The sequence below is a fragment of the Antechinus flavipes genome, chromosome 3, assembly GCF_016432865.1.
Source record: "Antechinus flavipes isolate AdamAnt ecotype Samford, QLD, Australia chromosome 3, AdamAnt_v2, whole genome shotgun sequence".
NCBI lineage: Eukaryota > Metazoa > Chordata > Mammalia > Dasyuromorphia > Dasyuridae > Antechinus > Antechinus flavipes.
The window spans coordinates 360171873-360185950 of NC_067400.1; the positions used below are offsets into that span (position 1 = coordinate 360171873).

Sequence of the window (14078 nt, forward strand, 5' to 3'; positions counted from 1 at the left end):
AATTCAAGCCAGTCTCCAATTACTCTCCAATTTCTCTCAAAGAATATGAGCAGACAGTTTTCAGATGAAGAAACTGAAACTATTTCTTGTCATATGAAATATGACTATTGATCAGAGAAATGCAAATTAAGATAACTCTGAGGTACCACTTTAAATTTCTCAAATTGGCTACAAATGACAGGAAAAGATAATGATGAACATTGGCGGGGATGTGGGAAAACTGGGACACTAATACATTGTCGGTGGAGTTGTGAAGTGATCCAACCATTCTGGAGAACAATTTGGAACTCTGCCCAAAGGATTATAAATATTTAAAAAAAAATGATTATAAAAAAATTTTCCAGCAGTGCTGGGCTTATATCCCAAAAAGGTCTTGCATGTGGAAAAATGTTTGTGGCAGCCCCTTTTTGTAGTGGCAAGAAACTGGAAACTGAATGGATGCCCATCAATTGGAGAATGGGTGAATAAATTATGATATATGAATGTTATGGAATATGATTGTTCTATAAGAAATGATCAGCAGGCAATTTCAGAGAGCCCTGGAGAGACTTACATGAACTGATGCTAAGTGAAATGAGCAGAACCAGAAAATCATTATACACAGCTATAAGAAGATTCCATAATGATCACTTCTGATAGACATGGCTCTCTTCAACAATGAGATAATTCAAACTAATTTTCAATTGTTCAGTGATGAAGAGAGTCATCTATGCCCAGAGAGAGGACTGTGGAAACTGAGTATGGACCACAACATAGCATTCTCATTCTTTTTGTTGTTTGCTTGCATTTTGTTTTCTTTCTCGGTTTTTTTTCCTTCTTGATCTAATTTTTCTTGTGCAGCAAGATAACTGTATAAATATGTATACATATATTGGATTTAACGTATATTTTAACATATTTTACATGAATAGGACTACCTGTCATCTAGGGAAAGGGGTGAGGGGAAGGAGGGAATGATTTGGAACAGAAAGCTTTGCAAGGGTCAATGTTGAAAAATTACACATGCATGTTTTATAAATAAAAAGCTTTAATTTAAAGAATTAATGTAAAAAGAATTTTTTTCTTTCACATGTTTTTTTTTTCCTTTTTTGTCTTTCACAACATGACTAATGTGGAAATATGCTTAAAATAATTGTATAAATATACATATATACACATATATGTATTCTATATCAAATTGCTTATTAGGGAGAAGAAAGGGAAGGGAGGGGGAAGAAAAATTTGGACCTCAAAATATTAGAAATGAACACTGGAAATTTTATTTTTTGTAAGTGGAAAAAATAAAATACTATTGAGTGTAATGTTCTTCTCTCAAATATAATGGTTCTCTGAGAGAAAGCAGGTTTCTCGGGGAGGTTTTCTGGAGGCAGCCTTAATTTCAATTAAGAGTAAATAATCACCCAAAACACAGCCAGGTGATAAAAGTTCAGATCTTTTATTGTCTCCATTATAGCCTGGTAAGCTTAGAGGCCTATCTCTTTGCTTGGTTCCAAGAGCTCCCTCCGAATGTCTCCAAATCCAAAAGTTTGTCCTTCAGCCCAGCCAGCACAAAGATGAATCTGTCTTGCCTCCGAGAGAGGGCTTCTGGCTCTCAGTCTCCCAGAGTGCTCCTCTCCGACCCCAGTCAATGTTCCAAAGTAAAACTCCTCACTCATAGAGGGCTTCTGGCTAAACTCACTTGATGCTCCTTCTCAATCTAATTCAGCTCCACTCTTCATGTAATTCAGCTGAATTTCCTTCACTGGGCCTCTGCTTTCTTCTTAAATATCAGAGAGCAGGATTATGGGTTTTCTCCCATAGTGCTCTCTGGCCCTAAGAGCTTCAAGAGAGGTGTGAATTCACAAAGTTACAAAGTTTACTTTGTGACTCTCCCATACTTGTAAACTCCAACGAGTAAAGGTGTGAACACAAGCATTGTATCAATTAGTTCTACTTAGTACCTTGTTTCCTCCGGCCCATAACATCTCCTTTTAGGATTAGATCAATCATACTAAACCATGCTAAATTAGATAATTATTGTCTATCAACTCTAATAACTTAACAGTTTGTAAAGATTCCAACATCTCCCACTTTCTTTTTTTTGTAGAATATAGGGTGGTCATGACCTCCCTGACTTCTCAAAAAGGTGAGAACCCCCCAAAAAAGGTGATCATGCCTTCCCTGACTGCTCAAAAAAGGAGTGAAAACACCATAAAAAGAAGATGGTCACGCCCTCCCTTGACACTGGAAGGGAGATGAAAACACCAAAGGAAATAGGAAATCAAATCAGATTAGCGGGTTTCTGAAGGAGCTCACTTGAAACAGGTACACATAAACCCATCAATATGGGCCAGAACTTGAAACAGATATACATGGTATACATAAATCCATCAATATGGGAGGCATTACACATAATTTACATAAGCACATAGCAATATAACACAGACTAGTAGTAATGTAACAAATAACATGAATCAACATGAAAATTTAAGTATTGCAATAGTCTCATCAACAATTTTTCATCTCAAGAAATCCAATGATTCTTGCAATTACATAAAATACATAAGCACATAGCAATATAACACAGGCTAGTAGTAATGTAACAAATAACATGAATCAACCTGCGAATTTACACATGCCCATAAGTCCTAGAAATAGTCCAAAAGAAATCCATTGTCCATTAGTTCATGTGCCAGGAATCCAATAGTTCCTGTAAGCTCTGAAGTACTGCAATAGTCTTATCAACAATTTTTCATCTCAAGGAATCCAATGATTCTTGCTGATTTTTCAAGAACTAAAACAGTCTTATCTTGTGTTAGGAAATCCAATGATTCCTGAAGATTTTTTAAAGTTCTTTTAACAGTCTCATTGTCGGCCATGCTCTTTCAGTGTCAGATGTTTCTTAAATCTTCTCCTTTGTTTTGAGGTTTTTCTCTTTTTCTGTTTCTCTCTGATGGACAAGGCGAATACAGCTCATTGGCATCCATCTGATTCCTTCTCTACCTGTGGAAATGCAAGCAAACCCTCTTCCCCAAGCAATTAACCTACCTAAAAGATTTAACAGCTTGTAAAGATTCCAACAATTGAGAGATTAAAAAACAAAAACAACACCAGAAGTGGGATATAGACTGTTTAAAAATATTCTCATATCTTGTGTTTAGGAAATATAATCATCTTTTATACTTAATTGATCATAAATATATGATTTTGTATCACTGCTCAGAGTCTTTATCTAAAAGTGATATTTCTTTTGTAGAATGGATGGACACATTTTAATTTTGTATATTTTGGTTTGTGCCTTAAATAGAGAAGGGTATTAGGAAGTATTTATGTAAACTTGAAACAATTTAACAGGGTAATTTTTGAAATTCAGAGGATATCAACAACACAAAGGAAAGTACCTGTTATTAGGATCAGGTTAGGAGATGAGATAGGGATAAAGAGAAAAACCAAAGTGTGCTTTACTCTCAATTCTCTAATTAATGTATCATTTCTAAGCCATTTAAATAGAAGTGGTTGAGGAAGTACAATGTAGTGGCAAGAACACCAAACCAGAGGATATCTGGGTTTGAATCCTGATTCTGATAATAAGTAATATAGCTACTTTGGATAAATAACTACTCTCTCTCTCTCTCTCTCTCTCTCTCTTCTCTCTCTCTCTCTCTCTCTCTCTCTCTCTCCTCTCTTGCATTCCCTCCCTTCCTCTTTCTCTCTCTCTCTCTCTCCCTCTCTCTTCCCACATATATATGTATAAATGCCAAATAATCTCCCAGGTCCCTTCCACCTGTAATATTCATTGATTCTATAAGGGTAGACGATGGGATGATTTCTAAATGAGGGAATAACAAAATTGTGAAGTTGGGTGAATAGCTGTAGTACTATTCTTTGCTTCTTCTATTAAAGCAACACTTATCTTTTCCTCTTCCATCATTCCTACCACTCTGAGCCAGGATTGATCATGCTGCCTCTCCCTATTAAAAGAAAATGAACTGCTATGAGAAATGACCAGCAGGATGATTTCTTTTCTTTTTTTAATTTTAATAGCTTTTTTTTTATTTTCAAGTTATATGCATGGGTAATTTTACAGCATTGACAATGGCCAAACCTTTTGTTCCAATTTTTCCCCTCCTTCCCCCCATCCCCTCCCCTAGATGGCAGGATGACCAATACATGTTAAATATATTAAAGTATAAATTAAATACAAAATAAGTATACATGTCCAAACTGTTGTTTTGCCAAAGAATTGGATTCTGAAATATTGTACAATTAGCCTGTGAAGGAAATCAAAAATGCAGGCAGGCAAAAATATAGGGATTGGGAATTCAATATAATAGTTCTTAGTCATCTTCCAAAGTTCTTTCACTGGGCATAGCTGGTTCAGTTCATTACTGCTCCATTGGAACTGATTTGGTTCATTTCATTGCTGAAGAGGGCCAGATCCATCAGAATTGATCATCATATAGTATTATTGTTTAGAGGTATATTGGTTTAGGTGGCTATTCTTGGAGATGAAGGAAAAGCTGTGATTTCCTTGTGGACCAAAAGTTCCCAAATTTTCTTTGTCCATGGCACCCTAGGTGTTTTAGTAATTTTTTTCAAAGCGTCATTATGCTTAAAGAAATACCTAACAATTCCCTTTATTAAGCAGTAACAACTTAACAAGAAATTATGTCCTAAGAATAGTAGATATTGAAATACTATTTTTATTGCATTCTTCAATAACCACAATGGCTTACTAATGGGATATGTGTGCCTATTAGGCAGTGTGCAGCTTTTTGAGCCTTGGAATTAGATAGGGTATCACTGCTTTCATTACCTCTTCTATATTTATTTTTGCACAGTACTTGCTTCTTATCACAACAATCAACAAAATCTCAGTTTTACAAATGAGAAAGTTTGAGAGATTATTGGCATATCTGAAAGTACAAGTAAATGAAAACATATCACTACCATTTGAGAAAGTCTTCAAAAGAAAAGCAGCTGTGATCTAATGTTGGAACTGTCAACTCCCCTGAGCCAGGAGTTAGTGCAGTATCTGACAGATATAGTGTATTTCTATGTTTCCTGCAAAAATTTGTGATTTCCTATGTTTGTTGTGGCGTTCTTAGAGCTCATAGTTTGGGAACCATAATCCTAGGCCTTCATGTTTCTATTATTTTTCCCTCCCTGTCCTAAAGTACAAAAGTCCCTGACTGACAATTTCCTTGAAGCTGCATTTTGTTCCATCTTTGCTTTAAGAAAACAAACCCTTTGACACCCTTCCCCAAATGTGTAGATCAAATTTCCTGTGTGCTGCTTTTTCTTGAGAATCATCCTTTGTGAATGTTTATAAAATTATTTTTCTGTCACTTGTGAAATTAATCAGGATGAAGAGAACTGACCTTGCTTTAGTCCCTATTCATTAACTTTAATTAATTCAATCTGATTTAAGCTTAGTACAATGGAAAGAACAGTATATTTAGTGTTTGAAGGCTTGGGTTTGAGTCCTGCTTTGCTACTTATCATGTGAACAGAGCAGCTAGGTAGCACAAGGAATAGAGCACCAGGCTTAGAATTAGGAAGACTTCTCTTCATGATTTCAAATTTAGCTCTAGATATTTACTAGCTGTCTGACCTTGGGCAAATCACAACTTTGTTTATTTTTTTTTTGGAGAAGAAAATAGCAAACCACTCCAGTTTACCAAGAAAATCCCAAAAGGGGTCAATAAGAGTTAGCAACAACTATAAAATGGCTAAACAATAATCTGCATGAATTAAAGCACTATACTAAAATTCTCCAGGTTTAGATTTTCTAATCTGGGAAATGAGCATTTTTAATTGAATGGCCTTCAAAGTCCCTTTACTCTAAATCTATAATATTTCTATATTTCAATGTATAAAATTAAAGATTTGGCTTAGTTCAATGGTTTTCAAATTATGGTTGAGAAGGACCATAGTGGTCCCTGAGGTCCTTTCAGTGTATCTATGAAATCAAAACTCTTTTTAAATAATAATAATATGATATTTTAGTAATGGTAAATATTTGTATACATTACCCACATAAACAAAAGTGTCTTTGATGGTTTTTTTAGAATGCAAAGAAGTCCTGAAAACAAAAAGTTTGAAATTGACTGATAAAGTGTAAGATACCTTCTGGCTCTAACTTTCTATGATTTTGTCATTCAAATATTCTGAACAATTGTTCATCTTTCCACTTCATTTGAATAAATATGAGGTATAGATTTTTAAAAAGCCTTGAAAATTAACTATTCTAAATCATAATGTTAGATATACACTAAACCCCAGAATGCCTACAAATATTCAAAACATAAAACATCAAAACCAAAAACATAAAACAAAGCAACATATTAAATGAATAACTCTGTAGGAACCTCTACTAATACTTCAAGGATCCATTACTTTTTAATATGACAGAAAAAACTCTGCCATAGGTTATTAATAAATAGCTTTCAACAATTAAGGTAGGTGGGGGAGGGAGAATCACATCTGACAAGCAAATTTCTATGTTGAGGGTCTCCATGTTTTGTAAAGATTGGTCTTCAGACAGCAAACATAGACCTCAAGGATTTTCTGGTTTGTTTGGACCTTTCAGAGTTTGAATCCCAGATAGAACATATAGAACTGAAAGAACATACAGACTCTTTTATGCCATAATAGGACATTAGAGTCAAATTCTAGAGTAGGAATTGGTTCTTTTGAGCCAAATCCAATCTACTACCTTTTTTCATAAGGCTAGCAAGTTAAGAATGATTTTTACATTTTAAAGTATGTTTGTATAAATAAATATTACATAAATAAAATATTATTTAATATTTATTTTTTCTTTACAGTAATGATAAATATAATAATTTGACACATGTGTCATAGTTTGCCAGACCTTTCTCTATAGTATTATTATTCGTGGAAAATCAAGTCATCATATCAAGAATATTAGAAGCATAATTTAGGCTTTTTTCTGCTTATGTGACTTTAAGAAAAGATGTCTATCTTTCGATCATCTCCCAACATAACAGACATACTTTAACCCATATGACTTTTTTCTGTTAGTCACATCTAAATGATCCAACTGCCTTTCCAAAATGAAATATACTTGGAATTAGTCTACAAACACAAAATTCCCACCAAAAAAGGTAATGAAGAAATGTCACTATTTGATTAATTGATGTGAGCTGTGTTGTCTAGTATACATTATTCCCAATCAAACTTTCTTCAGACAATCAATGTGAAGAATATAAGTATTTACCAGACTATACAACTCCAAATGAGTGTTAATAAATAGAAAAATGGAAATTCCCTTGGAAAATCTCTAAGACTTTATAAATTTTAGTCAAGTAAATGGCTGCATGGTAAAATAACTTCTGCATAATTATTTTGAGTAAAAACTTAAAAATAAAGCAATAAATGAATTTATTATTTATTATTTTTAAATAGAGTTCTGAGCATTCTCATTTTAAGTGGTTCTTTTTTTAAAAGTCAAATATTTATGACTCAAAAATATTTTTAAACAATCAAAAATTATTTTGTTCCAAAGGAAAGAAACTTACATATGCTATTCTCTAAGTCTGTGGTCTAGTTAAACCATAAACCCAAGCTTACAAACAAAAAAAATTATATTTTTATCCTTATTCTGATACCTCTATTTAAAAAACTTTGATTTCTTTTCCTTTGTAATTCTCATTTTTAAAGTACAAGTTTCCTAGATAGTCTATTGTTAAATTCACAAGATTCTAACTAATTTCTTCACTTAAGTTGTATTTTAATACATCATTGGAGAATGGACATCACTCAGAGTTTTCAAAGGCTAATACTAGTAGAGTTCAAGGTCCAAATTAATTGGAAGGACTTCAAGTGTGGATCCTTGAAAAGACTGTCTATCAGGTTTTGATTTAGCTAATTTTAGAGAGGCTCATCACCAGAGGTTTAGCTGCCATTTTGGACATAACTTACGGAACCATCTCCTATGGAGATGTGGAGAGAATACCAGATAAAATAGAAGATAATTAAAATACCAGATCTACAAGTTATCCAAATTGTTCTTCACTTCACTACAATATCTTCATATTGTATTTAAAATGCCTCAGTTGCCTAAACTCTCCTTTTTCTACCTGTATCTAGCCAATGCTATCCATTGCACACAAGCCCCATCAATGCTTCATACTTCATGTTGCCATGAATAATAACAAGAGTTATGTATTAGAGGATGATATTATTTACCTCTTTAAGTTATTCAAAACTTTTCATATATAGCAACATGACAAAGATGTGAAATTTTTGCATTATTGGTACTCCTACCAACTCATCAATGGAGATGCATAACCAGTCTATATAATTATATATTATTAGATCAATTTTAGAGAAACCCTATTCAGAGGGGGGAGAGAGACTTGTCTCTAAGCTGAGAGAGCTAATGTCAGAGATAGGATTTAAAACTTGATCTCCCTAATTGAAGTTCAGAATTTTATCCACTACACCCCAGATTCTTAACCTCTCAAATGCACATTGAAAATTGGCTTAAGATTGATTGATGGCTTACATATTTCTCATAAGAGAAAACAAATGAGTGAAAGTTTTCAGTGCCTTTGTCCTATAAGTTTAAAAATCCTATAATTTTGGTGTTTTCCTATTTCAAAATAATAGTTTTCTGTCGTTCAATAGTAAACTACAAGAGGAATTAAACACTGGCATTTTCTACCAGGAATCTAAGTGTTATATGGTAGAAAAACTACTAATACTAATGTAGAGGAACTAGTGTTGAAATCCAGTCTCCAAGATGAACTATTATAACCAGAGGCTCAGGACTGAAGTTCTGGGTTTTATATGGATTAGATTCAATGGGACACAGTGATTCTTTGGTTCAAGCCACCAAAAAACATTTACCCTAAGGACAAAATAATATGGTTTATGATTAGTGCCCTACAGATCACACAGTCACTTTTACAAACTAATAACATCATAGGATGCTAGATTTAGAGTTGGAATGTACCTCAAAAGTGGTTCAGTCCAAAGTTCTGATTTTGGAAATGAAGTAGTCAAGACATAGACAATTTATGTAACTTGCTTAAAGTCACAGGAATATAAGCAGTAATCATATCAAACAAAAAAAAACAGACTATTTAATCTGGAAGAAAATGCAAAATACAAATGAATTCACCTCTGAGTCCATGAACATTCAAAACAATCTTCTTTTCCTTCCCTTTCTGAAGAGTATCTGGATCTCCCAGGGACCCACACAATAATAAACTGTTATATACAAGCCTGAGGGAGTTAAATCAAAGAGAAAAAAGTGGAAGTTGCTAGAAACTCAAGCAATCCAAGCCCATATTGATCACTTTTTCCCCAAGGACTCATACATTCCCCTATAAGTTATAGGCTTATAACTAACATTTCTTGAACTCCCCAAAAGAGGAAAGAAAGAAGTCTCTTATCAGAATTGAAAAACCTATTCTTCTCTATAGATAACTCCCAAAAAATTTCTGATAAGCGCTGTAAATAGGCAGTATCCAAAAAATAAAACCATATAGGTAAATCTGCTACTCATCTATCAAGGACAATTTGGGGGTTCCTGCTGTCCCTGGGGGAAATTAAGCAGCAGAATTATCAAAAATAAATCATGTGGGGGCAGCTAGGTGGCGTAGTGGTTAGAGCACCAGCTCTGAAATCAGGTAGACCTGAGTTCAAATGTGGCCTCAGATATTTAACACCTCCTAGCTATGTGATCCTGGGCAAGTCACTTAACCCCAATTGCCTCAGCAAAATAAATAGATAGATAAATGAATGAATGAATAAGTAAATCATGCATATTTTATAAAGTATAATTCCAGCATTGTTAGCTTAGGAGTTAAAATATAAGAGAATTTCTAAGAGGATCATGGGGGAAAAAAAATCCCTGAAAGAACTTAATGAGAAAGTGTGTCACTGCAGCAGAAGACCCTAACACACTTGAGGTTATATTTACAGGGTCTGCTTTCTAGTAAGTGAATCCCTCATGACTCAAAGCAACCTGTGTGAAATTGAAGGGCTCATTTTCCCATTAAATGAAGATATAGATACCCAGTGATTATTGTTGTTCAGTAATTTCAGTCTTGTGCACCCATTTAGTGTTTTCTTGACAAAGATACTGGGTTGCTTTTTTTTTCTCCAGCTCATTTTACAGAGAAGGAACTGATATAAACAGTTTATTCAGGGTCATACAGCTAATATGTATTTGAACTCAAGAAGATGAGTTTTCCTGATTCCAAATCCAGTGCTCTATGCATTGTGCTACTTAGCTGTCTTTCTGAGTAAAATATTCCAGTTCCATTTTCAAAGACACATTGGGTAAGGATGACTGTAGATGGCCTGGATGCAGTGGAATACTTTGGTCTTTTTAAGTTAAGGTCGTTAACATAGGTCTGTTTGACTGAGGCAATACCCATTCAATAATTAAGGCTAGGTAAGAATTGAGGCAAAGAATGACCTTTTTTAACCTAATCCAAAAAACAACAGCAATAACAAATTCAAGCTGGTAAGGGAAGATCCTCAGGATTTCTGGCCAAAGCAGAAACAACTGCTATTTGCAATCATTCAAAACCTAATATCATTACCACTAGACCCAGATGACTCTAGAGGAGAAAGTGAGGCTACTGATGTACACAGCCCACTTTCACTTAAATCCAACTTATTTGCATATCATGGCATCACCTCCCTCATGTCATGGTCCTCTTTGAGAACTGAGGGCAACCAATAACAATAAGACACATGAAATCTCATTCCCCTCATATTCCCTTCTATAACTTGTTAACATATAACTTTATTTGAGTATTTTGTGCTCAGATGGTAGTCTTAAGGTTGAAAGAAGTCTGCCTCCCATTCCAGAGATAATTGAATTTCTTTGTTGTGATGATGGATGGCTTGTCTAACTCTTTAAGACCAAGGCTGGAAGGTGCTATAAAACAGTATTATGATTCATAAAGCACTAACTTTGTAAACATTTTCACTTTTCAAACTAGTTATTGGAAACTGCATTATATCCCTCACCTCCACATTGGGAAACAGAGGCAGGGTTTCTATACAAATAAACACTTCTGCAGAACATGAAGTGACATAAATCCACAAAATAATATGACTTTGAAGAGAAACAAATTAGAAGAAAAATATGAAAATAATAAGACTAACCTGTATACTCCCCTTGAAGGGAGAACACCAATCTTATTCATAGTCAGAAAAGCAGGCACCTGGATGTCTTAAATAAATATGCACCATGACATTGACTGTGACTAAGTGCAAGCAAAGCACAGGTGGTAATTGTGATTCTCAAGTTACACTTAACTGTACAACACATCACTTAACTGAGAGTTAATTAGATCACAGATATAACACAGCAGCAGATATTTGCCAAACTCCACAATAAACAACTCAGTTATGCTAACCTGGGCATTCTGGTCTCTGTTTAGCACCCAGCTTCACTCCTCCTCTTCAATACACAACACACACACACACACACACATACACACACACAAATGTATAATATTAACAATTGATACAATGCTTTTCTAAGTCTAGAAATCAGCAAAGCAATAAATCAAGTCCCGGTTTATGAAATTTGCTCATTTTAACCATGGTTGAAAACCTGTCAGAGCACTCTTTTATGTACCTAAAAGAATTTTTATGAACATCAACTTTTAAAAACTATTATAAATCTTAAAAGACTTATTGAGATGCTACATTTAAATTTTTAAAAAATAAACAGCATATCACCAGACCATTTGGTATTGACTAAGATATAGACTAGTTGATCAATGGAATAGGTTAGGTTCACAGGACAAAATAATCAATAACTATAACAATCTAGTGTTTGACAAACCCAAAGATCCCAACATTGGGGATAAGAATGCACTATTTGACAAAAACTGCTGGGAAAATTGGAAATTAGTAAAGCAGAAACTAGGCATTGATCCACACTTAACACCATACACCAAGATAAGGTCAAAATGGGTTCATGATCTAGACATAAAGAATGAGATTATAAATAAATTAGAAGAACATAGGATAGTTTAACTCCCAGACTTGTGGAGGAGGAAAGAATTTGTGACCAAAGAAGAACTTGAGACCATAATTGATCACAAAATAGAAAATTTTGATTATATCAAATTAAAAAGTTTTTGTACAAACAAAACTAATGTGGACAGGATTAGAAGGGAAGCAATAAACTGGGAAAACATCTTTACAATTAAAGGTTCTGATAAATGCCTCATTTCCAAAATATATAGAGAATTGCCCCAAATTTATAAGAAATCAAGCCATTCTCCAATTGATAAATGGTCAAAGAATATGAACAGATAGTTTTCAGATGATAATGAAATTGTAACTATTTCTACCCATATGAAAAGGTGTTCTAAATCATTATTGATCAGAGAAATGCAAATAAGACAACTCTGAGATACTAATACATACCTCTCAGATTGGCTAAGATGACAGGAAAAGATAATGACAGATGTTGGAGGAGATGTGGGGAAACTGGAACAGTGATGCATTGTTGGTGGAGTTGTGAATGGATCCAGCCATTCTGGAGAGCAATTTGGAATTATACTCAAAAAGTTATTAAACTGTGTATACCCTTTGATCCAGCAGTGTTTATATCCCAAAGAGATATTAAAGGGAAAGATACCTGCATGTGCAAAAATGTTTATGGCAGCCCTTTTTATAGTGGCTAGAAACTGGAAATTGAGTGGATTCCCATCAATTGGGGAATGGCTGAGTAAATTGTGGTATATGAACATTATGGAATATTATTGTTTTGTAAGAAATGACCAGCAGAATGAATACAGAAAGGTCTGGAGACACTCACATGAACTGATGCTAAGTGAATGAGCAGAACCAAGAGATCATTATGTACTTCAACAACAATACTATATGAGGATCAATTCTGATGAAAGTGGCTCTCTTCAAAAGTGAGAGGATCCAAATCAGTTCCAATTGATCAGTAATGAATAGAACCAGCTACACCCAGTGAAAGAACACTGGTAAATGAGTATGGACCACAACATAACATTTACATTCTTTCTGTGATTGTTTGCTTGCATTTTTGTTTTTTCTTCCCAGGTTATTTTTATCTTCTTTCTAAATCCGATTTTTCTTGTGTAGCAAGACAACTGTATAAATATGTATACATATGTTGTATTTAACATATACTTTAACATATTTAACATGTATGGAATTATCTGCCATCTAGGGGAGGAGGTGGGGAGAAGGAGGGGAAAAATTGGAAGTTTTTGCAAGAGTCAGTGTTGAAAAATTACCCACGCATATGTTTTGTCAATAAAAAGCTATAATAAAAAAATAAACAACATAGAGGGAAAAACGATTAAATTAATTTTGACATTTATAAAGCATTTACTATATGCACATATCCCACACTTGGACCTGTGAGAAATACAAAGACACATAAACTTTAGCTTCTTCCCTCAAATAGCTTATACTCTAACTAAAGACATGCAACAAATTATCTTCTCCTTTGTGTTATTATGTATAAGAATCAACTTAGTGACACAAAAGAATTACCTAGTCCATGTGAAATTTGCCATTCAATATGCAATTGTTAAATGTCTACAACACTTAGGGACTATGCTAAGTGCCAGACATACAAAGACAGGAATAAAAGACTTTCTGGTCTGAAAGGGCTTATATTCTACTAGGAGCATAAAACAATATAAAAGACAATAAAAAGTATATAAAAATGACACTAATTTCAAACAGAAGGAGAGTATTAACAACTAGGGAAAGGAGGTATAGGAAGGGCAGTTGGGGAGGCAGTACAACATTATGAAGTTCCCTTCACTTAGAAGTTGTCATGTTCTTCCAAATGCAAATTTATTAAAGCTTAAAATATCTCAAAATAGGTTTAAGCATAGAGGGAGTATATTTGATTTGGGGATTAGAAATGTAAATAAGAATAATTTGAGCTTTAAAAAACCCAATCATTATAAAGCCCTTAATTATTTAGGTAATTCTCTAATCCCCAGTTAGAAACAGAAATAAAAGCTCTTCCTAACCCATCAATAATCATTTTCCCTAGTCTTCTGAATTTTTCTCTGAAGCATTAACCATATTTAAAACTCCAT

General features: G+C 34.0%; 1 protein-coding gene across 1 annotated transcript in view; it reads right to left on the bottom strand.

The window, feature by feature from the left end:
- Nucleotides 1–14078, bottom strand: part of TMEM163 (transmembrane protein 163) — a 295636-nt gene that overhangs the window by 244113 nt on the left and 37445 nt on the right. The window lies entirely within an intron of this gene.